This window comes from Rattus norvegicus, chromosome 2 (assembly GCF_036323735.1).
Source record: "Rattus norvegicus strain BN/NHsdMcwi chromosome 2, GRCr8, whole genome shotgun sequence".
Taxonomy (NCBI): Eukaryota; Metazoa; Chordata; class Mammalia; order Rodentia; family Muridae; genus Rattus; species Rattus norvegicus.
In genome coordinates this window covers 222,277,869-222,304,615 of record NC_086020.1, presented here as the reverse complement: position 1 = coordinate 222,304,615, position 26,747 = coordinate 222,277,869, and the positions used below count along the sequence as shown (strand labels likewise).

At 44.4% G+C, this 26,747-nt stretch overlaps 2 long non-coding RNA genes across 2 annotated transcripts; both read left to right on the top strand.

Moving 5' to 3' along the window:
* Positions 1 to 6,627: 6,627 nt before the first annotated feature.
* LOC134485766 (uncharacterized) lies at positions 6,628 to 7,471 on the top strand. The gene is made up of 2 exons (XR_010064017.1): positions 6,628 to 6,897; positions 7,129 to 7,471. It is a non-coding gene; the product is annotated as an uncharacterized LOC134485766 (long non-coding RNA).
* Positions 7,472 to 18,662: 11,191 nt separating this feature from the next.
* Positions 18,663 to 22,781, top strand: LOC134485765 (uncharacterized). Its single transcript, XR_010064016.1, has 3 exons — positions 18,663 to 19,294; positions 20,687 to 20,837; positions 21,876 to 22,781. It is a non-coding gene; the product is annotated as an uncharacterized LOC134485765 (long non-coding RNA).
* The last annotated feature ends 3,966 nt before the right edge of the window (positions 22,782 to 26,747 follow it).

Sequence of the window (26,747 nt, the reverse complement as noted above, 5' to 3'; positions counted from 1 at the left end):
TTGTTTTTCCAAATGAGTACCTGCCAAAGGGAGGGTCAGGGAGCTAGACTGAAGTCTGCATCTTTAATCTACGGTGTCCAGATTTTTCTGCTGTAGCGGTCATGCCGTTTTGACCTATGAAAATGCACCAGGAGGACAAGGACCAGGGAGCACGAAGTATCACGTCATTGCCGTCTTTGCTCAAACTGAAGGATGCAGAGAACAGACAACACGAACCTATCTGGAGTCGCCAGCCTGAACCAGGAGAGAAAAGCTCAAAGGAAGAGAAAAACAAAACAAACAAACAAACAAACAAAACGCATACCATGGCCGACTTTGTAGCATTTTAACGAATAATAAATATGGACAGAAGGTCTTGCTCGAAAAACTACAAAGTTCCAGAAATGGCATCGGCGCCTCGGCCAGGTCGACTGGACCAGCAGCTGCAGCGTCAAACGCACGGGCAGAGCTTCTGCTGAAACTCTTGGGGTAGTGGCAATTAAATACAGTTTTTGGTTACTCCTGTCCTATATCCTGCACTAAGTTGATTAACCTGTTTAATGAGTAGACGAGAATGGCCAAAGCCGCCCTCACATCAAAGAGCCCCATTGCTGCTGTGTGCTGACCTGAATTTTAATTGTGCACCAGGTTCGTTAATTGCGCCAGAGATGTGCGGGAGAATGGAGTAGCTTTCCCAAGCTGGGCGATCCGCTTCGCCAGCCGTGTTCAGTTATGGTGTCCTGCTGAATAGATAACTCAGAGCAGACACCTTACCTCATCGATATTTTTGCGCGCGCGCGCGCGCGCGCACACACACACACACACACACACACACACACACACACACACACACACACACACACCTTCTTTTCGGCAAAGATTCACAGCTCAGAGCTACCTTTGATAAATATGGCAGTGGCGGCGGCTTTAATTCGCAGAGCAAAACTTATTCTTATATATTATTAAACATCACAAAGGGGCTTGCGGGGGGGGGGGGATGTAAAATCTGTAAATAAGTCAACAGCGGATACATTAGGATCTGAATAGTCTCTAGGACTCCCTCAAGGCTTCCAGCTGTCCCGAGAATCACCACGGACAGCTCTGGCTTCCTCGTTCAGCACTGACACCAGGGACCAACTGTTAATTCAAGGTGCAGGTACCAGACAGTGGTAAATGGGCAGTTAGTTCTTAAGCGATGATATTGATTTTTTTTCAATGACAGGGTCTCATTCTGTAGCTTCAACTCATGGTAATTTTCCTACCCCAGCTTCCTGATTTCCAGTGCTACAGGCACAAGCCTCTATCCCTATAAAAACAAAGTCAAACAAACCCCCTAAGACTCCAAAGCTTTGGCTGCAATCTTTCCAATTTCTCTTTATTTTTGTAAATACCGCAAAGAGGTGGTTTTGGCTATTTACTTTCTATCGGGGACAAGTGGGAGCTGAGGAGATCTTCACCACTGACCTGTGTCCCCAAACCAAAGAGGATGAAAAAAACATTCTGAACGAAGATTTCGTCGTGGAACTTAAAAAAAAAAAAAAAAAAAAAAAAAAAACAAATCAAGCCCCAAACCAAGACATCAACAGCCATCTATTTCTCTTGTATAAGCTTTAAGAAATCTCTTAATTCTTTGTGCGATGTGTGCATGCCCTATTTACACAAATGTAGCAGACCATCCCCGTCCCTTGTGCTGTGTGGTTAGGCCCATTCAAAACGTGAGGTGGGTCCACTGAGAGTGGGAGGGGCTTCAGAGGCTAGTCACCACGCCCTCTCTGAGAGCTTCATCCTGGTTCTAGGGCAGTGGTTCTCAACCTTCCTAAAGCTGCAACCCTTTCGTACAGTTCCTCATGTTGTGGTGAAACATAAAGTTATTTTCACTGCTACTTCATAACTGTAATCTTTCTACTGTTATGAATCATAACGCAAGTATCTGATATGCGACCCCAAGGAGGTTGCGACCCACTGGTTGAGAATCACTGCTCTATACAGCGCTACATCCCAAGAGTGAGCGGGAGAGGCCGGAAGATCAGAGGAGTCCGTAGGAATCAGAGAAGGGGAAACAGGGTGTGTGTCTGATTTGCATAATTCCTGCCCTCTTGGATTCTTCAAACTGCTTTTGTTCTTTGTCCTGTTGCCCGCCTTACTCAGGGTCTTGACTGAACACTAACTTGTACTATGAATTTTTGGATTTTCATTTAACTTCTTTGGGTCTTGACATCTCTATCTGCAAAATGAAGGGTAGGACGTCATGAAAGCTCGTTCCAGGAAATGAGCTGTCTGCTCTGCTGTGACAGTTTTGTCAGAGTTTTCCACAGGGAGACAACTGAGTATGTGTCAAAAAGTATCTTTCCTTTTCCGAGGTTTGCATTTCTCTACTCTACATCATGATCCTCCACAAGCCTACTTTATTTTTTAAAATCTGAGGTACTGGCTACAGATGGTTTAAGAGCCAAAGTATGTGAGCCCACATTGTCCAAACGATGCTGGTTCTTTTCCCCTTCCTTCTAGAATTGTGATTAGTTTTCTGAAAGAAAATGTCTATGTTTGTGCCTCTTGGTACATTATCGCAGCCAGAAACAGGCCACCTCACGAAGGTCAGAAAAGGGATGCACATTTGTGTTTGTGTCAGTGGCAAAATCCCATTAGTGAATAAGTCTGTCTCCACATAGACACTGCTAGATTATCATATTGTTCAAGGAAGATTGCTAGCACATCTGCTGGACTTCTCCCTCACACAATGAGTCAGCAGGAGGCCCAGGAATTTCTGTTCCTTAGTGTGTCTGGTGAACACTAATCCCACAGCTAAGTGGATGGCATTATGTTTCCTCCCGGTGTTGACTGGAGTCCCGCGGTGGGGCCTTCTGTGGATGCTGGCAATGTCAGGGAGGTTCAGAAGCACACTCCTGGAAGACGCTTTCTGAACCCCCTTCCTTAGGGTTGCTCCCTGTGGGGAGAGCAGCCTCGAGGCAGATACTGGTGGCAATGGGAGAAATAGGGATAGCTCCTGAAACAGAGGGGATAAAAGGGGCAGAGGTCAGAATCTGCTGCAGTTAGTAGTCACACACACGCACGCATGAATGCACGCATGAACGCACGCACGCACGCACGCACGCACATTCCCTTTGGCTTTCTTCTTGCGTTTTTCAGGTCCCCATTTCTGAAGTCTCCTGATCTACACTTGGGTCCTAATACAATGGGGAGGGGCAGCATTTGAATTATAGATGTGGGGGCATTTATATCATTCTACACATTCCCCCATATCCTGGGTAGCAAGATGCCTGTTGTGCCCAGGGACCACACCCTTCCTCCCAGGCAGCCTCACTAAGAGGTTTCAGTATAGCCCAACCAACACAGGCACTGGAGTGTAGAATGAGTTTCTGACTGTAACCCCAAAGCCCTGAAAGCTGGTATCAAGGGCTGAGCCATGAGGAGGACAAACAGACCGTAAGATGTATGTTTAATTGATGTGTCAACAATCTTCCCTGCAGTGTAGGCTGATGACGTGGATTGGCCTGAACACTAGTTCCAGAGTCAAACTCATATCTCACAAAGCTCCACTCTCCTCATTCTAGTTAACTATAAATTAAAGGGGCAAATGAGCGTTGGACCGTAGGTGGTTATGGTATGTATTTGGGAGAGAGAGCTTAGGTATGGCTAAATTGTGAGGCTGACTAGGCAACAGGCTGTATAACTGGCTCCTGTCCCCAGGAGAGTTCAGCCTCGGTTTCAATCACAGTGTCGATGTGGCCATTCAGGCTTCCTGAAAGCCCTGAGGTAGAACCTGGGCATTGAAACAATAGCTGTGGACACCATCACTTTATCTATCTTTGTGTATGTGTGTATATATGTACTATATGTATGTGTGTATGTATGTACTGTGTATATGTAAATGTATACTATATGTATGTACTGTATGTACATATGTACGGTACACGTGTTATATGTATGTACATATGTACTATATGTATGTATGTATGTGTACTGTATATATATGTGTGCACTGTGTGTATATACTATATGTACATGTATACTGTATGTGTGTACTATATGTATGTGTACTGTATGTATGTACACATGTACTATATGTTTGTGTATATATGTATTTATATATGCATGTGTGTACTGCATGTATGTATTTATGTACATATATACTGTATGTATGTATGTATGTATGCATTCATGAATGTACATACTGTATGTATGCACCCCGCTCCTTGCTTCCTCCACAACAAACACAGAAGGCACTATTGTGTAGTTTTCATTCTTACCTTCTTCATTTATATTGTTCATTCATTTGCACCCTTATTCTTATCTGAGCTGGCCTCAGATCATACTTGTGGTATGTTAAGTACCTCCCAGACTCCCCACTTGTCATAGTTAATAATTGCTGGTTGTTTACCTGGCTGCCAAGATCAACTATGTTTACTCAGCTCAGGAGTGGACAGCTCCAGCCTTTGTCCATATACAGTCCAGGGCCACCAGCTCTGTGAGCTTTTGCTTGGAGACCACCATTGGCCCCATTTGCTCACAGGACCCTCTAAATGCACATGGGGCATGGGCTAGAAACACTAGGAACAATCTATTGATTTATTCCATAAATGATTAATGATCACCTTATCGTCACTGCCCAAATTATGCAGTGGACCCCTGTAGAGACATCTGTGTGAGGGACCAAACAGCACTACATGGAAAGAAGTAGTGCTGTGTGCACAGTCCCAGGAACTGGCCTATTGTCACTCTTTGGCTGATGGAGCTTGGCCACCAACCTTGCCCAACCTCAGTTTGATTGATCTGTCAAGTGAAAATGATTGTGGTTTTCCCCAAGTGGCCGATGATGAGGATTATTAGTGTTTGAAATGTCTGGAATATGTATAGCAGGAACCCCTTAATGGAAGCTCACTGGGGTGATGGTGATAGGTGCTCCTGGGTGTGGGACAGAGAAAGGAGTGCCAGCTGTGCCAGGAGGTGGGGCTGGCACTGCAGAACTGACCTGGGAGAGGAGGGGAGGCCCCTCTGGGTACATCAGCACACAGGTGTGGGAGGGCGGGGAGAAGGATTCCCTGCAGCAGGGTACCCAGTCTCTCAGCAGCTCAACGCTTCATGCCAAAGTGTTCCTGTTTCTAAAACATTCATGTTTGTCAGCATGAGAGAAGGTTGTCTGGACCTGGGTGGGGGAGGGGATTACAGTTTTTAAGCAAATACTTTTGTCAAGTAGATATAGTGAGATTGGAGTGTGGGAAGATGGGTCAGAGTGTGGGGAGAATGGTAACAAGGCGAAGCGAAGCAAAGCAAAACAAATCGAAACCCTTTCCGGTTAATTCCGGGTTGAGGAAGAAGACCCTTGTTAGGGACATGAAAGTTCTAAACTGATCTGAATGAATTGTTCAGCATGGTAATGAGTTCTGAGTTTAACAAGTCATTATTATTATTATTGTTGTTGTTGTTGTTGTTGTTTTTAACATCTTACTTCCTTAAGACCCAAGGTGAACCAAATGAAAGCAAAAGACTGACTGCATGAAGTCCGGAGATTGACAACTTATCAATAGCGTCAGTGTCAGACAGACCAAGGTCAAACCCTGACCTCTCTCCTGTGGTTCTCAGAAAAACCGTTACTGTAAAAATGAGTCATGGGGGTTGGGAGCTGGCTCTGTCTGGAAAGTGCTTGCTGTGCACAAAGGAAGGCTGGAGTTCGGTCCCCGAGAACCCCTGTGAATGCCCACGGTGCAGCAGAGGCACACACTTGGAATTCTAACACCAGTGAGGTGTGGGATGTGGGGACCCTGGGGTTCAAAGGGCATCCAGCTAGCCTACATATTGACTCCAGATTCAGTAAGGGACGTTCTCTCTCTCTCTCTGTCTCTCTGTCTCTCTCTGTCTCTCTGTCTCTCTGTCTCTGTCTCTGTCTCTGTCTCTCTCTCTCTCTCTCTCTCTCTCACACACACACACACACACACACACACACACACACACACACACACACACACACACACACACAGAGTCATGAACCATCCAGGGATTCAGAATGACAGAGAGAACTAAAATCAAAATGAAGCAGCAGATAAAAGGAAAAAAAAAAAAAAAACAAAACCTCGCACGGGGTTAGCCTTTACAAAAATAAGTTTATTTATACAATCCAGGACATTCTGTTTGAAAACACTGAATTCCCAAACAGAATACTCAGTTTAAAATTAATGTGGTTTATTAACAATTAAAGCTGATAACCATAGCTGAGGGAGATTGGAGGTGAAATGTGGGGTTTCCTTTGATAGGTGGAGTAATTACGAAGTGTGCTTTTGAAGTTCAAGAAGACAGCCTTAGGACACAACATTTTTAAAGTAAAAATTGGCTTGCACTCTGTCCAAGTGATTTATTTTGCACTAAGAAATGAGTGAGGGACATGATGCGACTTAAAATTTCATCCCTTGCTGGAACTGCTGGAGGGTGACATGATTTTTTTTTTTTCCCCTTCAGCCTGTTCAGCTTATGAAGTTTCCTATCTAAAAGTTAATCTTCTGAAATTCCCAAGGAATCTAAGGAAACCTGATCTTTTGGTGTGTGAATAAAAGAGATGAAGTATATCGCTCTCCCTCTGACACTCAAACGGGGGCGGGAGAGGTGGGGTAAGGAGAGGTGGTGGGGGCGGGGGGCGGGGGGCGGGGGAGTGGCCTCGCCGCTGCTGGAAGGATCTGGAGCCCCCCCTGGCAGAGCTGAGCTTTGTTACCTATTAAGTAATTAGCTGTAGAAACGCTCACCTTTCCCATTAAACACGCTTGAAAGGCGTGGGGCGCTGAAGTGGCTGGAGGCAGAACGAACCCGAATGAGGAAAGTTAAAAGGAATTAGGATTCGGTTACAATGGAGGGCCAGATTATCAAGGAACACGAGGAAAGATGAGTGGCGGTTTATACAGCGGGTTCACGGTAAAGGTCCTACCTATTTAAGCGCCCTGTATTTCTCTTTTACCCAGAGATACATAAAGCCAACTTTAAAACACGTTCCACCATCTATTTATGCTTTTAAAAAAACCCAGCAGTTTGGTGTGTCCGCACGCACTTAGGTACTGGCTAGCCCCGAGGACAGGAGAGGCCCTGGTTGGCAGTCTGTTGTCGCCGGTTTTTAACTTGCACGATGTAACGTTCCCTCCTTGGCAGATTTATCCCAAGACATCACAGAATTCGAAGCAGGAGGAGATGGACAGGGATACACCAGAGAGATGCAACAACCGCTATACCAAACCTCCAGAACACGGGCAACGACCAGACGCAGCTTAAAGGAGAAGTCGCAACTATTTCTGGTTACTCAAGGCCTCTGTTTTTCAATCCCCCCCCTCCCGGGACTGGGGATTTAGCTCAGTGATAGAGCACTTGCCTAGCAAGCCCAAGGCCCTGGGTTCGGTCCCCAGCTCAAAAAAAAAAAAAAAAAAAAAAAAGAAACAATCCCCCCCTCCCATTTCCCCCAAGAGTGACACATACTTAAAAAAAAAAAAACAACTTATTTTATTGGTGTTGCGATCTTCTTCTTCTTCTTCTTCTTCTTCTTCTTCTTCTTCTTCTTCTTCTTCTTCTTCTTCTTCTTCTTCTTCTTCCTCTTCCTCTTCCTCTTCCTCTTCCTCTTCCTCTTCCTCTTCCTCTTCCTCTTCCTCTTCTTCTTCTTCTTCTTCTTCTTCTTCTTCTTCTTCTTCTTCTTCTTCTTCTGCGTTGATGGGAGGAATGTGCACGAACATATGTGGAGGCCAGAGGACAATCTTATAGGCCTGTTTTCCTCCTACCTTTACATGGGTTCTGGTCAGTCTCGATCAGCAAGCCCCTTTACCTGACTGGTCACATTTATGGGATGAGCCAAGGAAGCCCGGGGTGACTATGTAAGGAGCTGATGAAGTCCTCTTCAATGACCGAGTACTGTTGACACGGTCACAGCCATGTGGAGGACAAATGCCTCCAACCCCTGGCAATTAGCAAAGCCTTCCTCTGGTCCAAACAGGAGTTGATGAGTGTGAAAGAAAACTAGCAGCTGCAGCTCGCTCCTCTGGGGTGACAGCAACTTGAGTCTCCCCACCTACAGAGACCTCCCAGCCAGGCCAGCCAACTCAGCTCCCTGTGCTGTGTGTGCACAAGCGCACCCAGGTTCCGGCTTTTCTGCAGTTGGTGCTGCTGCAGCAGAGTGAACGTTGTCCACCCGACTCCAGCTTTCTCCACCTGTATCTGTTCGTTTTTATTGCCTTGAAGCCTGAGTTAGGTCAAAGCCATGTAGGATGCGGAACTTCCGCTTTTCCTATAATTTCTTTATAGATCGTTCCCGGCCCCTCCCCTCCCCACCCTTCTCCTCCCCTCCCCTCCCCTCTCCTCTCTTCTTAGACAGGGTCTATCTTCAATGTATAATCCTCCTTCTTCAGTTTTCAAAGAGCTGATGTATGTGTGTGTGTGTGTGTGTGTGTGTGTGTGTGAGAGAGAGAGAGAGAGAGAGAGAGAGAGAGAGAGAGAGAGAGAGTTTTTTGAGGCAGGCTTTGAGACTAAAAACCTTGTGTTTCAGAGGGAAGCTCCTTAAGACACAGGATGTTTGAAGAGAGAGGGAACATCCCGCCCTGCAGGGAAGGTTTGTAAGGCTCAGGAACTGTCTCAGTCACTGTTCAGTTGTGAGGAGGCGCCATGACCACAACAGTTCTTGCAAAAGAAAGCGTTCAATTGGGGGCTTGCTTACAGTTTTAGAGGATGATTCCATGATCATCACATGGGAAATAGGCACAGCATTGTAGGTGCTCAGCTACTGTAGGTGTAGCCGAGCTTCCGGCAGCAGGAAGGTGGGGGAGGGGGAGGAGGAGGGGAGGGGGAGGAGGAGGGGGAGGAAGATGGAGAGAAACAGCCAGCTGGTTGTGGGCTTTCAAACTTCAAAGCCCATTCCTAGTAACACGCCTCCAACAGCTTTTTTAACAAAGCCACACCTCCTAATCTTTCCCTTCCCAAACAGTTCCATTGTCTGGGGATCAATTATTTAAGTATGAGCCCATAGGGGGCCATTCTCATTCAAACCACCCTATAAACTAAACAAGCAGAAGTCTTGGTGTAGGTTGCTGTCATTATGCAGGTGAAGACAGGCAAGATAAACCAAGGCCTGTCATTGGAAGAGGAGGAGAAGGAAGGGAGACTGGAAAGGAGGTTTTAGAAGGAGAGGGAGAAGCAGAAGAGAAGGAGCTGGGAGAACATGGCAGCAGATGTTAAGATTCTTCTCTGTGCATAGATACAGATAGTTGTGTATGTTTTTAAGGGATGGGTGTGGATAGGACTTTGTGCTATCTAGATGGGCAAATTATATCTTATCAATTGGATCAGAGGTTGTTGTGTGATGTGTTCTTTCATGTGGCTACTTAATTGCGTTCAAGAGAATGTGTGGTGGCAGTTTGCACCAAGACCACCAGGGGATTGGGATGTGTATGCCTAGCATGGCAAGGTGCCCCATTAGAACGGCTCGTGGACCGCCAGGGTGAGAGAGTACCATGGGGGCCAGTGTGGAGTCACTGCGATAAATTAGTGCCAGTTCCTGTGGCCTGCTGGAGCCAGAACTAGCGAGAGAGAGCAGGAACCGGCCACACCATTTTCTATTTTTTACTGCAACACTTCAGGAAGTCCCCGAAACTGACATAGATAGCCTCTCCTTCCCCAAGCATATAAAACCTCTAAGGATTTCAGAGAGACACTCTCAGGCAAACCGAGCTGCCTCTAAAGAGATTTGGACCAACTAAGGTGCCTGGAAGAAGCAGAGCCCCAGCCATGCTTAGAAGAGACAATCTCTAACTTGGACTGTCAGTAGGCTGTGCATTTGCACAACAAGTTTCTAGCTTTCAGTTAGCCATGATGGGGTGGACTTTGGTGATACTATTTTTGTTTTTTGTTTTTGTTTTTTTTGTCAACTCTGCTCCTGTAAGTAACCACTCTCTCACATTCCTGTCAGTAACCCCAGAAAAACTCACTGGGAATTCTGTCATCCAGCAGAGCCTGGTGACCTACTGGCTCACTGAGAAGGCATGCAATGATTGAGCCTGGAACTTGTCCACATTGGCGGGTCTCCCTCTGCTATTGGGGTATGCTCTCCTGGGATGCGTGGGCTTGTGTGGCAGCTCCGAGCATTCTCTGCATCGAGTAAACCTTAGCTAGAATCAAGATGGTAACAGCACTGTTACTGTCTTCATTTTTAAAACATAAAATAGCAGGCTGTCCTTATAGCAAACTGTATATATTTCTAGGTAGGAGGATAAGTAGACTATCAGTGATGCTCAACTGTAGAACTTGACATCTCTCTTTCTCTCTGTGACCCATAATTATGTATACAATGTGCATGTGGAAGTCAGAGGTCTGCTTCAGGTGTTGTCTTCTATTGCTCTCCATTTTATTTTTTTGATTCTCATTGATCCCAGAGCTCTCTGGTCCAGCTAGACTGTTATTATAGGCAATGAGCTACCGTGCCTGGTTTTCTACATGGGAGCTTGGAAGGTAAACCCAGGTCTTCATGCTTTCCAGGCAAGCATTTCACCAACAAAGCCATCTTCCCAGTCCTAGGGCTTTCAATGTCTGCCCTATGTGTTGTGTATATGTAATTGGATACGTGGATGTTTTAAGAGGCTTCAAGCTTCTTGAGAGCATGGCATAGCGTAGACTCAGTGTGGGCTGTGAAACGAGGATGCTCATTGGAGACCCTGGCTCCTTGTCACTCTAACTATGGGCTGTTGGTCAGTTTTTCCCATCCCTCTGAGACTTTGTGAAAGGATATGATAGGATCTAACTCACAGGGTTATCATGAGAACGCAATGATTTCATGTAAGTACAGTCTCTATAGAACAGTGCTAGGCCCACAAATCAATGTAGAATAGCAACCTAATATAATATTTAATTATATCAATATACCATGGCTTATTAATATCTTACCATTGGACATTCTTGTGCCTTCTAATTTGTAAAAAGTTTCAAATATTTCAGTACTTTTTATTTTACGTATGTGAGGGTTTTGCCTATATTACACGTGTGCACTGGTGTTCTCAGAGGTCAGAAGAGAGTGTTGGATTCCCTGAAGCTGGAGTCGCAGATAGTTGTAAGTCATTGTGTGGATGCCAGGACTTGAACCCCAGTCCTTTGGAAAGGCTGCCAGTACTCCTAACCACTGAGCCATCTCTTTAGCCTTCTCATTCTCAACAATTTAGATGAAACCCTTTATAACTATGTACGTCCTTAAAATAACTTAGATTAGGAAGGTTTAGTACTTATACTTTAGGGTATTAAACATATATTATGAAAGTTAAAGTCCTCTTTATACACTCCCAAACAAACACCCATGTATGTGCATAAGCGTGTCCCATTGCTCTCTATCAGGAATGCTAAACAGTTTGGGCTTCCGCATTTCCTTATCAAAATAAGAACTACAGTCTATTTCCATAATATATACAAATCTGTGCTCTCTATCTTAAATGCAAAATAAATGCCCTGAGATGCTATTAAACTGTGAAAATTAATTAAATTTTGAAGGCAAGCATTTCTTTCTAGAAATTAACTCACCCAGTCATGCCTAGGCACAGAAATACACCAACACGAATCAATCACTCTCAAACCCACACTGAGCAAGAGTAGAAGAGTTTCAGACTCCATGGCAAAGTGAGTTTGCTCAGGTAGGAAGGCAGAGGACACATCTGTTACTGGTACCCAGCTTGATGGGCTCTGAAGCATCCTATGGGATACGGGAAAGCCCTTTATCCTGCCCAGGAAGAGGATATTACTGCTCTCCTGTTGGCTCCACAGTGTCTGTGAAATATGTGTTGGTGTAAATCAGGTCTGGCCTGACAAGAAAGCTGATGAGAAAGCCGTACAACAGCCAGTGTCTGGACTGGAGTTCCTCCACACATCTGGGACAGCAGGAAATGCAGAGTCCCTCCAAGAGCCAAGGCAGCTCTGTGCAGGAGAGATGTCTTCCCCTAGGGAAGACTGGGTTTTGTCCCCAAGGCCTTTCCACCGATGGCATGAAGTCTACTCACATCGTTGGGGATGACTTACTTGACTTAAAGCAAATAGATTATAGACGTCAACAGGTCTGTGATACACCCTGATGATAATAAGCCTTGAGCTCACGTTTGATTTAATAACTGAGGATGTCATCCTGGGCAAGGTTGTACAGGCAACTGACCATTGCAGACTGTCAGAAGAAAGTAGGCTTCATGAGAAGTGGGCCGACTCCACCTCCTACAGGTCTGTAAGTTCCTTTGTGGCTTTATCCCAGGCAACTGTTCAATTTCCCAGTGCCTTGGAGCCTGCCTTAGCCATTTCTCTCCTAAGAGAACATTGAGGAGACTCCATAGAAAGCAGAGGGAAGTGCTTTGGCCAGGTCTCCATGCAAAAGGATGTGGGAATAACAGCTGATTAGGCCTGTGGAGTCCATTATTAAAGAAGTCTAGAACCCAGTCTGTATGGACTGTAAGGGTAGGATAAGGAATTTTCAAAGATCAATCATGGATGACTACATCAACTAGAATTCCAGGGGAGTTAAGAGGAGCCTAGTTCTTGGGTGTGAAGTAAAAAAAATCCATGGAGGAAAAATTGAGTTCTGGTTTGGATAAGGCAGTTGTAACATCCATGAAGTCCCTAGTCTGATCCCAACTTCACATAGAAAAGCAAACAAAATCAATAACAACACAGAAGCAAACCAAACAATAAAGTGAGCTGCGGGGGTACATAGCTGTACTTCTACCACTTCAGAGATAGAGACAGGAGGATTATAATTTCAAGGTTATCCTTGGTTATAGAGAGAATTTCTAGCTAGGTTAGGCTAAATAAAACCCTGTCACAAATGACAAGAAAATTTCTGGCCTTGAGATTAAAAAAAAAAAGCAGAACTGCTTCCTTCTGAAGGTATTGGGACACAGTTGGCCAAGAGCCTGACAGTGAGGACACAGGTAAGTTTACAGAACCTCCTATCCTAGGGTGAGGCTGCTTATGTGCAAAATGGAGAAAGAGCTTCTCCAATAGGGTCTCTGGGGGAGAAGTGAAGGGAGGGTCAGTGGTAGTCTAATCTGCCATCATGCATTTGTAGCACATCAACATATGCAGTGAGCATTTCTTTCGTATAGGGCACAAAAATGGTGTGTGTGTGTGTGTGTGTGTGTGTGTGTGTGTGTGTGTGTGTGTGTGTGTGAAGGTAGACCAGATATCCTAATGGCAGGTTTTCTTTAAATTAGAAAAGTATAAGTAGTTGTTTCCTCAGGCTGGATTTAGTTGTAGACTTGAAGATTGTTCCTTTTATGTTCAATATTTAGAGTCTTACTTTTCCACTCCTCCCTCACAATCTATTCCATTTTCAGGTCCAGCCATACCAAATTCTTAAAGCAACCTGGATAGGAATGGTAAGCAAGCAGGTTTAGTACCTTTGGTTGACTAGGTAGAAGCTGGAACTTAATCTCACTGCCACTGACTGCATTTGGGGCAAAACTGTCCAGTTGTAGCTTTTTCTTGATGTTTTCCCGCTGACTTCTACCTTATCTTCTCTGGACATTTAAATTTCATTCATGTTGTTTTTTTTTTCACATCTGCCCAGGGTCTGCAAAGGTCAATGGCTAACCTTGAGGGGACTAGTCGTACAGTAAGTTAATTCTTTCAATGAAACAGACACTAAGCCTGAGCAGAACCGATCCAAAATGATGAAGGAATTTCCCCTACAAGTCAGCTGAGACATTATGAACAGCAGTAGCTGGTGTGTGCTCAGTTAACCTTTGGTAAATCACTTAGATTTCTGTGCACCTCACATCTTGTTTTCTTTTTTTTAAATCTCTAATATAAAGTACACTAGACTGAGAGTTGTTTTAAAGATTAAGTGAATTGTAAAACCCTCATACATATGCCACATAGAAAATGTTCCATAACATTTCTTTAGGTCAAGACCCTTTGGTGGTGAGGACCTTTCACAGAGGTTGCCTAAAACTATTCTTAAACACAAATATTTCCATTATGATTCACAAGAGTAGCAAAATTACAGTTAGGAAGTAACAACAAAAGTAATTTTGTGGTTGGGTCACCCCAACATGAGGAACTGTTTTAAATACATTTAATGTATAGGAAGGTTGAGGAATCCTAGTCTACGGGGTGGGCAAGATGAGATACAAGATAACAAGTGTTTGGTGCATGCCTGGCCAACTGGTTTGATCCCTGGGACCCACACGTAGGAGAAAACTGACTCCTGAGAGCTGCCCTCTGACCTACAACACACATACTGTGGCATACACACATATCTCTCCCACACATAATAATAGAATAATAAAAAAGCTTATTTATTTATTTATTTATTTATTTAATGTGTTTCCGTTTTGTTTGCTTGTATGTCTATGCACCACATGCATACCTGGTGTCCTTGGAAGACATCAGAGGGGATCAGATTTCCTGGAACTGGAGTTACAGTTGGTTGTGAGCCACTATGTGAGTGCTGGGAATCAAACCCTGGTCCCCTGGAAAAACAGAGAATGCTCTTAACTGCTGAGCCATGCTTCATCTCCACACACACACACACACACACACACACACACACACACACACAAAGTTCTAATAAAAAAATTACCTATAAAGGCGACTCCGGTCATGATTCCAGTCATGATTCTTGCCCTGGTTAACCTGTGGCAACTCTCAGTTGCAGAACTCATGGGTGGGTTTGGTTTCTGGAGTAAGAGTATAAGAGATATAGACATTCTTCTCTAAACTTCCCAGCCTATGCTGGCATTGTCCCAAGCAGAGAATTCTAGTTTGATTCTACAAGGTTTGCTTCCCAAGTCTGCTACAGTGGTTCTGCAGTCTGGTTAAAATACAGTCCGCTGTAACTTTGAGTGCAGAAGTAAAGATTGTTACCACTGCATGGTGAACTCCACCACTGGACCCATCAGGCGGTAGCTTGGGGGAGGGAGATGAGCAAGTTCACCTCACTTGCTGGTGAGTACTGCCTGGGTGGGGACCCTTCCCCACCTTTGAACACCAGGCTTTGAACTGTTGCCCAAGACATTAACACCTTTTCTTCAAGAAGACTCCTTAATTTCACTGTTACCCCCGGGGAAGTCTACTTGCCAAAATTCCAACAGTAATTCTGGGCCGAGATCTTGGGGGTAAATTAGTATTGGCTTTCTGGGCAATTTGCCCTACATGCTAATGTAGAAAATGCACCTGGGTTAGGACATTTTTCTTCTGATTCATGGATTCTTGGCCTAATTAAATGTCACAAACAAGAAGAAAACTGCTGACTTTCTTTTTCCAAAAATAAATCCGTAAAGTAGATGCTACCTGGATCCCGGCTTCAGAGTGGGGACTCGGTGACATTCACCTGTGTCCCTCATGTCCCTCATGGCTCTGGGCTTAGAGCCTTGAAGATGTAGACACATCACACATCCTACTACAGAGAGGATGTGGGCTGGAGCTGACGGTTCATCCTGGGCTCAAACTCTTGTCCTACCTTTTACTGACTCGTGGTGCATGGTGGGACCTTGAGTGAACGTTGAATCCCCTGGGAAGAATTCTTGATTCTAACAGTGGCAATGTAACTTTTTTTCTGGGTTTTGGTAAACTCTGAAGAAAACAGTTTAAAAAAAGAGTACCTGACACATCTTCCTGTGTTGATTGCATGTGCTGTGACTCAGTTAGGGTTTTTATTGCTGGGAAGAAACGGCATGACCACAGCGATGTTTATAAAGGAAAACGTTCAACCGGGGTTGGCTGAGAGTTCAGTCCTTTATAGTCACGGCAGGAAGCATGGTGGCACACGGGCAGACATGGCTCTGGAGAGTGAGCCGACAGTTGAATCAGCATCTGAATCAGCAGGCAGCAGGAAGAGATAGTGACATTGGGCCTGGCTTGGTCATCTGGAACCTCAAAGCTCACACCCAGTGACACACTTCTTCCAATAAGGCCATACCTACCCACTCCCACAAAGACATAGCTTCTAATGGTGCCAGTCCCTGTGAGCCTATAGGGGAGGGTGTTTCATTCAAAGCACCATAGTATGTGATGGAATGTTGGCTTTTTGCTCCATTTTGGGGGCTCACCAGAGTTCCTGAGCAGCTTATTTTGTAGCTGTTAATTTTAAAAACTTGAAAAAGAAACCAAAAAACAGTATTGCCATTGGAAAATAATTTCTTCTTCTAAGCTGTTTTAAATTTCATAGATAAATCACATTTACCGCTTTGCTACTTGTAAAAAAAGACAAAAAAAAAAAAAAAGAAAGAAAGAAAGAAAAAGAAAAAACCAACCCAAAAACAAAAACAAAACAAAACAGAACAAAACAAAAGGCAAGCAAATCCACTAGTTGGATTTGTCATGAGCTGAGCTTGACATGTCCCCCTGTGTTAAAAAGCTTTATAAAAATGATTGGCTCGTGAGGGCTCTGACCTCCCATGGGTTAACATCGATGGGAGTCATAAATGAATGGCACTGGGGGAGGGTGGACAATTAGGAGGTAGGGTATAGTTGGAAAAAGTGAGTTGCTGGTAAGTTACCTTTGACTTAGGTGTTGTGCCCTGCCACATGCCTCAATGGTGTCGCTATCATAGCTGTCTAGTCTTCACTGCACAGAAACAACAAAACCAAGAGACATTGGGCTGAACTCTTAAATGCCGATCACAAATCTTTCCTGCTTTAAGTTCTGCTTTTTGGACATTCTGTCACAATAAGTAAAAATGACAAACATGGGTTGGGGATTTAGCTCAGTGGTAGAGCGCTTGCCTAGCAAACGCAAGGCCCTGGGTTCAGTCCCCAGCTCCGAAAAAAAAAAAAAAAAAAGAAAAGAAAAGAAAAGAAAAAAAAAAGACAAACATTACACCCTTGGTAGAACCCAGTCACTTTTCATCTAGTATAGTACATTGTTTTAAAACATTTTCTGAAACAAATCATTTTTTTAGAGATTAATATTTCTTTTAGAGCAATGGTTTCTTTTTTTCTTTTTTCTTTTTTTCGGAGCTGGGGACCGAACCCAGGGCATTGCGCTTGCTAGGCAAGTACTCTACCACTGAGCTAAATCCCCAACCCCTAGAGCAATGGTTTTTAACCTGCGGGTTGACCACTTTCGGGGTGAGGGGTCACGTATCAGATATATTGCATATTTATAAATATTTACATTATAGTTTGTAACAGTAGCAAAATTACACTTATGAGGTAGCAATGAAAATAATTTTATGGTTGGGGGTCACCACAGCATGAGGAACTGTAGTAAAGGGTCACAGCATTGGAAAGGTTGAGAAGCACTGCTTTTAGAGCAATATTTTTATGTCAGATTATTGTAAAATTCTTAATCTAAGACTCACATTGGAAAAATCAGGTTACTTCTTACCTAATTACTTTCATTATCAGATTAAAATCTGACTTCCTTTTCCCCCTCCACAGCAAACACCATTAGGAAATCATAGATTTTAAGGAATAAAGAACCCGGACTTCTGAATTTCCTTTACAACTGAATCAACATGCTGGTGTGAACCCAGAGACCGTGCTGCCTATGGATTTCTTTCTTTTAAAACATTACTGAGGGAAGTACTCAAGCCAAATGAAAAATAAATCAGAATAAAAGATTCAAGAAGGAACCAAGATATACGGAACTTAATGGTGAACACCAAACGTACGCCATCTGAGGAATAGTTATAAAGTCTAACGCAAATGTTCAGAGCAGAAGAGACAAACTCTAACACACACTGTCTGTAAGTAACAGTCATTTTAGATCGGTGAGTCCAGAGAGGAAGGAGGGGGAGAAGTTAAAGTTTATCTGAAGATACCATTTAGATGGCTGTGTGGGAGTAGCATCCAGATTCTGAGTAGTTTTTGACCGAAATATAAAATCCAGTTATATTTGTTAAAGTAAAAACAGACAAAAACCCATAACAGGGTTGAAGTATGAGTCGTTGGACAAAGACCCTGCCACGGCAGATGCCTTGGGTTTAACTCCTGGGACCTAAATGGCAGGAGAGAATTGATACCTGCAAATGGTCCTCTGACATTCATAAGCACACACACACACACACACACACACACACACACACACACTCACGCATGCACATTGCACATGCACGCACACACCAATATAAAAATAAGTTTGAAATGTAGACACAAGCTAACAAAACAGAAAGCAATGAGCAAACGTAATAAATGGAAAAGACAATGTAGGAGGCCTGGGTGCAACTAAACCAGTAGTAGTAAGACTGCCATTGGCTAGAAGAAATACCAGTTGTTGACTTTTCCTTCAATCAGTACATCAGTGATGGACTATGACATGGATTTGTAAGCGGAAACAAATTCCTTCCCAAGCCAGTTTTGGCTGGAACTGTGATTCTCCCTGGCAGGAGGTTTTCTGGATCATTCCAGATGTTTTGGGTAGGAGAACACCTGCAGGTCTGGCTGACTTCCTCGTGCTGACCTACACTTGCTGTCCCAAGCTGAGTGTCTAGTCCACTGGTTCTATCCTAATGACAGACGTCTTCTGTCTGTGGTGCAGTGGAGTTCACCACTGGGCTCTCCAGCAGCCCTCTCATCTTTCTGCATCCGGCTTTCTTTACTTTCATGCTTCACCATTCTCTTCCCCAACTTGGCCATTCTTGTTTCTTCAGCTTTTGGCCCAAGGATGCTCCCCTACAGGAGGCCAGCACCTTGACAAACTGTCGCTGGCCTCAGCTAATCACAAGGGGAGACTTGAATCCTTGTGCTGGATTCTGGTTCATTTGTAGATCTGATTTCTCCTTCAGAATACTTCTAAATAGCAGGTGGTTTTACACCGCACACAGGCCTGGCCTATAGTTAGGCAAGCCATGAATACTTCTAGATAATTTGGTCTAGTGATCGGGGAATAATTTTTTTTTTTTTTTACAGAAGTGGAGTGGGACGGGAAGGCGAGAAGAGCTGATTGGAGGATTCAGGGCAGCCAGGCGTGGACATCTGCCTTCCTCCCTGGCACCTGTTATTTCAGTGAAAGAGAAGATTAAGCCACCTGCTGAGAACCAGGGAGTCACCGAGCTGGCAGGACCCTTGAGGAAAGTGGTTAAGGGTTTGAAACAGCTGGTATGGAGAACGGAAATGGGATAGCTGAGAAACACTTGCGGGCCCAGCTGAGGACCGAGCTCATACATTTATAATGGGGCCCAGCAGCATGAATATGCAATTTTCTCCAGAAAGGCTTAGCAGTCCTGAGCTAGAAATAAGAAAAATAATGTTAATTATTGTTTATTCTTGCCGACTGTATGCCAGGTCCGTGCTATATGCTGACGTTGCTTGATCGTTATCCTCTGGAGCCCCGGGTACAGGTGTCCTTGCTGCTAGCCTGTGGATGGATCCCAAGGTCAGTCACCATAACCTCACACAGCTGGCAAGGGGCAGAAACAGACGCAAGCCACAGACTGTCTCCAGAGGCCAGTCTCTAGAGGCCAGGGCTGGGAACTTGCTATTCTTGTGTCTGGTCCTGTGGCTTGACTCAATCTAGCTAGGTATGGTCACCGGGAAGGCAATGACAGGACAGAGAGGCATGTTGTTAGAGAGATTAGCCGTGGGCTGAACACGGACATGTTTGGTGACATCCAGATGACAAGGGACTAAAGACATCTGTGATATTAGGGGACAGGCTGGTGAAGGGCAAAGGAGCAGGAGACAGAGACAGAAATACATGGTTTATGAACTAGTAGTGGCTGGCCAGTTCCATTAATGATAATGTATGCTGGTGGGAATGGATTGGAACAAAACAGAAAAAGGAGGATAGAGAACCCTTGGGTCCTTCTGTATTGCTTCTCTGAAGTTTACAACTGGCATATGTTGGTGACCCGTTTTTTTTTTTTTTTTTTTTTTTTTTTTTTTTTTTTTTCCGGAGCTGGGGACCGAACCCAGGGCCTTGCGCTCGCTAGACAAGCGCTCTACCGCTGAGCTAAATCCCCAACCCTTTTTTTTTTTTTTTTAACTGATAAATAAAAGGGTGACCAGAAGGAAAAATAAAATCTTGGGAGATGCATGCACATGTGTTCGTGCTTAGCCGGCGTAGCCGTGCATGCATTTGGAGGCCAGAGGTACTCTGTCCTGAATGTCTCCCACTATAGCTCTTTATCTTTTGAGACAAGATCTCTCACTGAATCTGGTGATCAGCAATTGGCCAGATTAGCAGGGCAATGAGCTAACCACCCATATCTGCCCTCTTCCTCCACAAGCACTTGGGCTACAGCCAAGCACAGGCACAACAAGCTTCTGAAAGTAGTTTCCGGTGATCTGAACTTTAGTCCCCATGCATACATAGCAGGCCTTTTACTGATCGAGCCACCTGTCCAGCACCCCTACTCTTTAAAAATTTGAGACATGGTTTCGTTATATTGCTGAACTTCTCCCCAAACTCCTGGGCTCAAGTAATCCTCCCCTCCTAATCCCTAGAGTAGCTGGGGTTACAGGTGGGCACCACTGCCCCTAGCTGGGACATTTTAGTTGTGTGACCTGTTGAGTGTGATGGTTAGTGTTGTTAGTTAGTCTGGAATTACCTTGAAGAAAAGCCTTCACACACCTGTGAGTGAGGGCCGGTTTAGACTAGATTAGCCTCTGGATACACACGTGAGTGTTATCTAGATTAAGCTAATTGGTGGGGGCTGGGCACCCACTCTACAAGTAGAAGGCACCATTCTCCAGGCAGGGGGCCTGGGCTGTATAAAAAACAGAAAAGATTCTATGTACCAGAAACCGTCTCTCTTCTTGACTGCAGATGCAACGTGACCAGGTACTTTGAGGTCCTGCCATCTTGATTTCCCTGCATGATGGATTACTAAGACTGAGCAGATGGACTATCCTCAGACTGAGCTAGCAGAACCCTCCCTCAAGTTTTATCAGGAAATCTTATCACAGCAGCAGGAAAAGTATGACAGTGCGCGAATATTTCTATTTTATGTCACCCAACCCATAATTTAATTAAGTGTAGGGGAGTAGAAGGTTGTCATCTTAAGAAAACAAATGTTCTCCTTTGAAGTGAATATGTGCTTCTTCAAGGCAGAGTGATCCCCTCAAATATCTGAGAAGCATTTTGGTTTCAAGAGAAAGTAAAATCCAGTGTAAGTTAAGTTATTGTTATTATGGCCAACAGAAACAATCATTATATTCAGGAACAACGGTCTCCTGCCTGGTCTGTCATATATGCTGCACAGGATGGAAATTCTATGAGTGCTGTGTTCTGTGTGTGTTACCTTGGGGATCTAGGCTCAGTCAACATTTCCTTCTATGCTTTGAAACCTTGAATCCTGGCGTGAAGTCTCACTTACGCTAAGTCACGATTATCTTTCACCACTGGACTGTAAAACAGAACCCTGACTCATGGTCTCACCCACTGCTTTTCCTACCGATGTTTGTCAGATATAACGAGCGTGCGTGCCAAGTGATGAGAGATGAAACAGCGTGATGTAATCAAGTGTGTTTGAAAGAGTGAGGCCTCCAGGGTATTGGTAAACACACGGTTAATCAGAGCCATGCAATATACTTCTGTGTTGTAGGGTTTTTTGTCAAAATCAAAGGAAATGTATTTGCTTTGGAACAAATAATTGTGGGAAATTTCTACAGTGGTAACTAGAATTCCCTTTGGTGTGTGAGTGGCACCGCATAAATACTCGGTGTTGGACAAAGGATGAGATGAATTACAGCCTTAATTATGGGATGGAGGCATTTTACCCTTGGCCTCATACTTCGTTTGCCAGGAAACAGCTATGAGATGTGTATTAGTTAACAGAATCAAGGTTCCTAGCTGAAAACACTCCTGCTGAAACACACAAGTGAGCTTAATTTTCTTACTCTGAATTCTCCACTCAGAGCAGTTGAGAAGGCATCTGTGGCTAAGTCTCTCTCACCCTCGCTTTCTTCTGTTAGAGGGGTTACTGCCGCCTAGTTCTCTGGTTTATGTTTTCTAGGTTGTTCAAGCAACATTCAGACCCTTTTCTGCTTAATTATGAAAATGAATGGGCACTGGTATGAAGCTCTCCTCATGAAGAATGAACCCATTTGAGGAGCGCCCCACGGGTTACAGTCTGTGAACTAAGGATGGCATGCCATTGCAGTCTGAACAACACTTTCCCTCCAAATAATTAAATACCAAAGCTTTTCTATTTGTTGAAAGCAATAGAAAAACCCTCGCAATGTACGTGCTTCCAGAGGTCACTGGCCACAGCACGAGATCAAATGTAAGTAATGTCCTCATACCAAGGCACAGGGCTATAGGCCAGGAGGCCATACCCACAGCTTCCGAAGGTGCCGTTGATTCTTCCTCTATAACTGAGTGTCGTTAAACCAATTATGATGAATTCTGCATTATGAAACCAGGGAGCCTTGGGTTAGTTGATGGCATCCATACAGATCTTTCAAGGTGGAAATAAGGATATACTTTGCACTCAAGATTGTATTCCAAGAGGGTCCTTGCAGCTTAGTAGGAAAAGTAAGTCCCAGCAGAGACTTGGTCTGAAACAACAACTTGCCCAGTCTCCCCGAAGTCCCCCAAACGTAAAATCCATATTGAACTTTCTTCGTTTCCAGTTGGACTGCACTTTGCTCCTTGGGGAGAGAGGGGTAATAAAGACCAAGGACACAAAAACACCATCATGTCTCCCTTCTAGATGTGATTTCCTTCTTTATTTTGTATCTTTTCTGAATTAAAAGAATAGATAATTCAAACTGGTCCTGGGACAAATTCAATAAATACAAGAGTATCAGCCAAGCACAAGGTCTCATACCATTCATTTATGAAAACAAAAAAATGTTCTATTATAAGTGAAGACAATTGCATAAAGCACCATATATGCCATTCTGCTTAAAGACAAAGCAAGAGCATTTTAAAGAAGAGGAAAAGGCACTGTGTGGTTTGCAATTTACAATTAAAAATTTTTTCCCCCATTTTGAAACACACAGCTCACGCCTGTGAGAACCGTGGTATTTAATTCTTGTGAGACGTTTAGTAACAAGGCCTAACTGTTCTACTTACACCTCGGTTTCAAGCTGCTCTTGTCATGTCCTGTGATTTTTTTTCTTGATTTTTGTTGAAGCACTGTTGTCAGAGACATGGGCTGCAGACTTGCACTTAAGATGGCGGAGTCATGGAAATCAGCCAGTGGAGGTCTCTTTCCGTAATCTGCAGGGACAGGCGTGGAGGACAGTGATGTGCAGCTGGAGAGGCAGTGCGCTCCAGGGAGGGCCTTCTAGGCCTTAAGGAGGGAGAGTGTGTTTATAGGCTAATAGGGGTGAGCCCTTCTGGAGGGAGGCAGGAGGGAGGGTCCTATGGATAGAGCCAGATGACAAAGATCAAGGTTACTTGGAAAATGCTTAATCTGGAGAGTGAGAATCCATTTTCTCTCCTTGGAAAGAGGTTTCTTCTGAAACCTTGAATTTTGAAAAGGATTGGGGAATTTGAAGAAACCACCCCAAACCTGCAGCCCAGACAAATTGGTGACGATAGTTGAGGAAAGACGATAGTTTAAAATTAAGTCACAGTTTGAATGAGAAATAGACACCTTAGATTTCTGTATTTGAGTGCTTGGTTCCCAGTTAGGGGCACGGTTTAGGGGAGATTATAGAACCTTTAGGGGGATAGATTTGCTAGAAGAAGTACATTATTGGGGGTTTGCTTTAAGGGTTCATAGCTTTATTTCACCTGTCTGTCTGTCTGTCTGTGTCTATCTCTGTCTCTGTCTCTGTGTGTCTATCTCTGTCTCTGTCTCTGTGTGTCTGTCTCTGTCTCTGTGTGTCTGTGTGTCTGTCTCTGTCTCTGTGTGTCTGTGTGTCTGTCTGTCTCTGTGTGTCTCTGTCTCTCTCTGTGTCTCTGTCTCTGTCCCCTGCCCCCTTTGCTTCTTGCTGCTGCTACGATGCCATAGCTACCAGGCTCCATGATGGATCCCAGCCCTCTGGAACCATAAGCCAAAATTAACTCTTTGTTCCTCAAGTTGCTTTTGGTCAGAGCATTTTTGCCACAGAAACAAAAAAAGTACCTGACACGAACTGGCTTCGTAGGAGGTGGTTAAGGGTTGTTAAAGGAAAGACCACTGCGTAAGGAAGCCAAGGCCGCATTTCTGAGATTTGCAAATTAACATTCAGGGCTGCAGAGATGGCCCAGCAGTTAAGCACTGGGTGCTCTTCCAGAGGACCAGGGTTCAACTCTCAGCACCCACATGGCAGCTCACAGCTGTCTGTAGCTCCAGTTCCAGGGGATCTGACACCCTCAAACAGACATACCTGCGGGCAAAAACAATACATATAAAATAATAATTTAAAAAAAAGAAAACAACATTCAGTGTCTACAATTGTAGTTAGTACTGTGGGAGGGGGAATTTGGTAAAGAATGTGGATGAAGACCCAGGTTAGGGTTTTGAAGTGACATAAAAAGGGGTGTTGTGGCCTAGTAAAATCATCAGCATTAAACATCGCACAGAGGCTTACAAAGGCCTCACGAGTAGTGAGAATGAGAACTGTTTCAGAAACTGAAGGGAAATCATGGCAGAGAGACAGTTTAGCAGAGATGGGGCTAATGATGGAAGCGGTATTCTAGTTAATATAACCGTTCTCTTGGGGATCTGTTTGTTTTCTAGAATGTCTTAGCTATATAGTTCTGACTCTCCTGGAACTCAATACATAGGCCAGGCTGGCCTTGAACTCACAGAGATTTGCCTGTGGCTGCCTCCTGAGTGCTGGCCTTAAAGGTGTGCTTCACCATGGTACCTCTACAGATTTACATTAAGGATTGTTTGTAGGCAAGGCAGCGGGATGTTGGCAAAACTGAAGGTGCATGAGATATGAATCTCAGAAGCATTAACACCCAAGCAATGAGGTTCCTGTACCTGTTCCTTGGTGACACTAATTATACCTTTTTTTGTAGTTTTTTTTTAAGATTTATTTATTTATTTCATGTATGTGAGTACACCATAACTGTCTTCAGACACACCAGAAGAGAGCATCAGTTCCCCATTATAGATGGTTGTGAGCCACCATGTGGTTGCTAGGAATTGATATCAGGACCTCTAGAAGAGCAGTCAGTATGCTTAATCACTGACCCATCTTTTCTGATACTTTTAAGAGACCCACATTTGGGGTGTGGACCTTAAAAGGGTGAGCAAATGAACACAGAGATCTTTTCCCTGGACCACTGGCTATGCAAGAAAGGAATACAAAGGGAAGGCTGTCTTACACGGGGCGAGGGGGTTGTAATTTGCTACACAGGAGAAAGGACAAAGAGAACGTACGTTATTCTTGTCAGCCCAGAGCCAGGGAGGTTCATTTTGTGGAGGGATGGGATTGAGTGAGGCAGGTTGAGTGTGTGAGGAAGTATTAGAGGGTGAACATTTCCACGAATACCGGTCTCTCAGCAAAGATGAGGGTGATGAGCGGGAGGCAGTGAGAGGCTGTGGCAGTCGTACTGCCTGCCATTGTTGAATAACAATAGGCAGCTCTATTAGTGCCTTTTCTGTTGTTTTGTTTTGTTTTTGTTTTTGTTTTTGTTTTGTTGTTGTTGTTGTTTTGTTCTAAAACGTCATGGTCAAAGCAACTTACTGAAGGGAGAGCTTATAGCTACGGCTCCAGAGAGATGAGTCCATCATCCGTCACAGCAGGAGACAGGGCAACCAGCAGTGAGCGTGGTCCTTAGCGCAGACGCTGAGGGCTCAAGTCTTGAACTGAGTGCACAAAGCTGAGAGAATGCCTTTGCTCTCAACGTTTGCCCCAGGGACATACCTCCTCCAGCAGGATCACAAGTCCTAAGCCTCAGGAAACAGGACCACCAGCTGGGGACCCAGCTTTTGCACACAGGCCCCTCCCTCTCTCTCAAGCCTCCTCTGTGGTCTTTACTCACCATCTATGACTCTGCACTGACCTCTCCCTGAGTTGCTCCTATGAGTCACGCAGCAGAACTGTGAGGGATTGTAGAATGCCATTCTTATTTTCAAGACAAAGCTACTCCCCTGCTGTTGGCCAGACCCAGCATTCAGACTTCCAGGACTCAGCCCCATACTCCTTAAACATCTGATCCCCTGACAAAGGTCTCATGTTCAAAGTAGCATCGCTTTCTCATAGGGGAGTCCCGCATTCACCCAGGAGCAAATGTTCGAAGATCTCCGGAGTTTTCCGGCTGTCTGCTGCTCTCTTGGGTAGTTTCCAGGAGAAGGACAGTTGATTTTCTTCAGCCTGAGTGACCTTCAGAGTTGCCCCTGTGAATCAGGGCCAGGAAAGTACCTCAGAGACAGCAGAAATCACAGCACACACAGGTTATGAACTTACATGCTTTCCTTTCCTTCTTGGTTCATTAATTCTTTTTATTTCATGCGCATTGGTGTTTGGCTGGCCCGTATGTCTGTGTGAGTGTCAGATGCCCTGGAACTGGAGTTACAGGCAGTTGTGAGCTGCCATTGGGTGCTGAAAATTGAACTCAGGTCCTCTGGAAGAGCAGGCAGCGCTCTTAACCACCGAGCCATCTCTCCAGCCCTGATAGTTGCCTTTTCAGAGAAAAGTCTAGATGGCTCTAGAAAAAGTTAGCCCTGCTGATGGAAAACTGTTTGTTTTACAACATATTGAAAAGGGCAAGGTCATTGATTAACTCTTTCTCTCTCTCAACTCTGCGCGAATGTGCATGTGGGTATGTGTATGAGTCTGTGTATGTGTGTGAGTTCATGTGTATATGTATGTGTGAATGTTTGAGTGTGAATGTATGTATGCAAATATATAAGTATATGTTTGTGTGTGAGTGAATGTGTGTGTGCATATTTGTGAGTGTGTATATGTGAATGAGTGCGTATAGGTGTGTGCATATG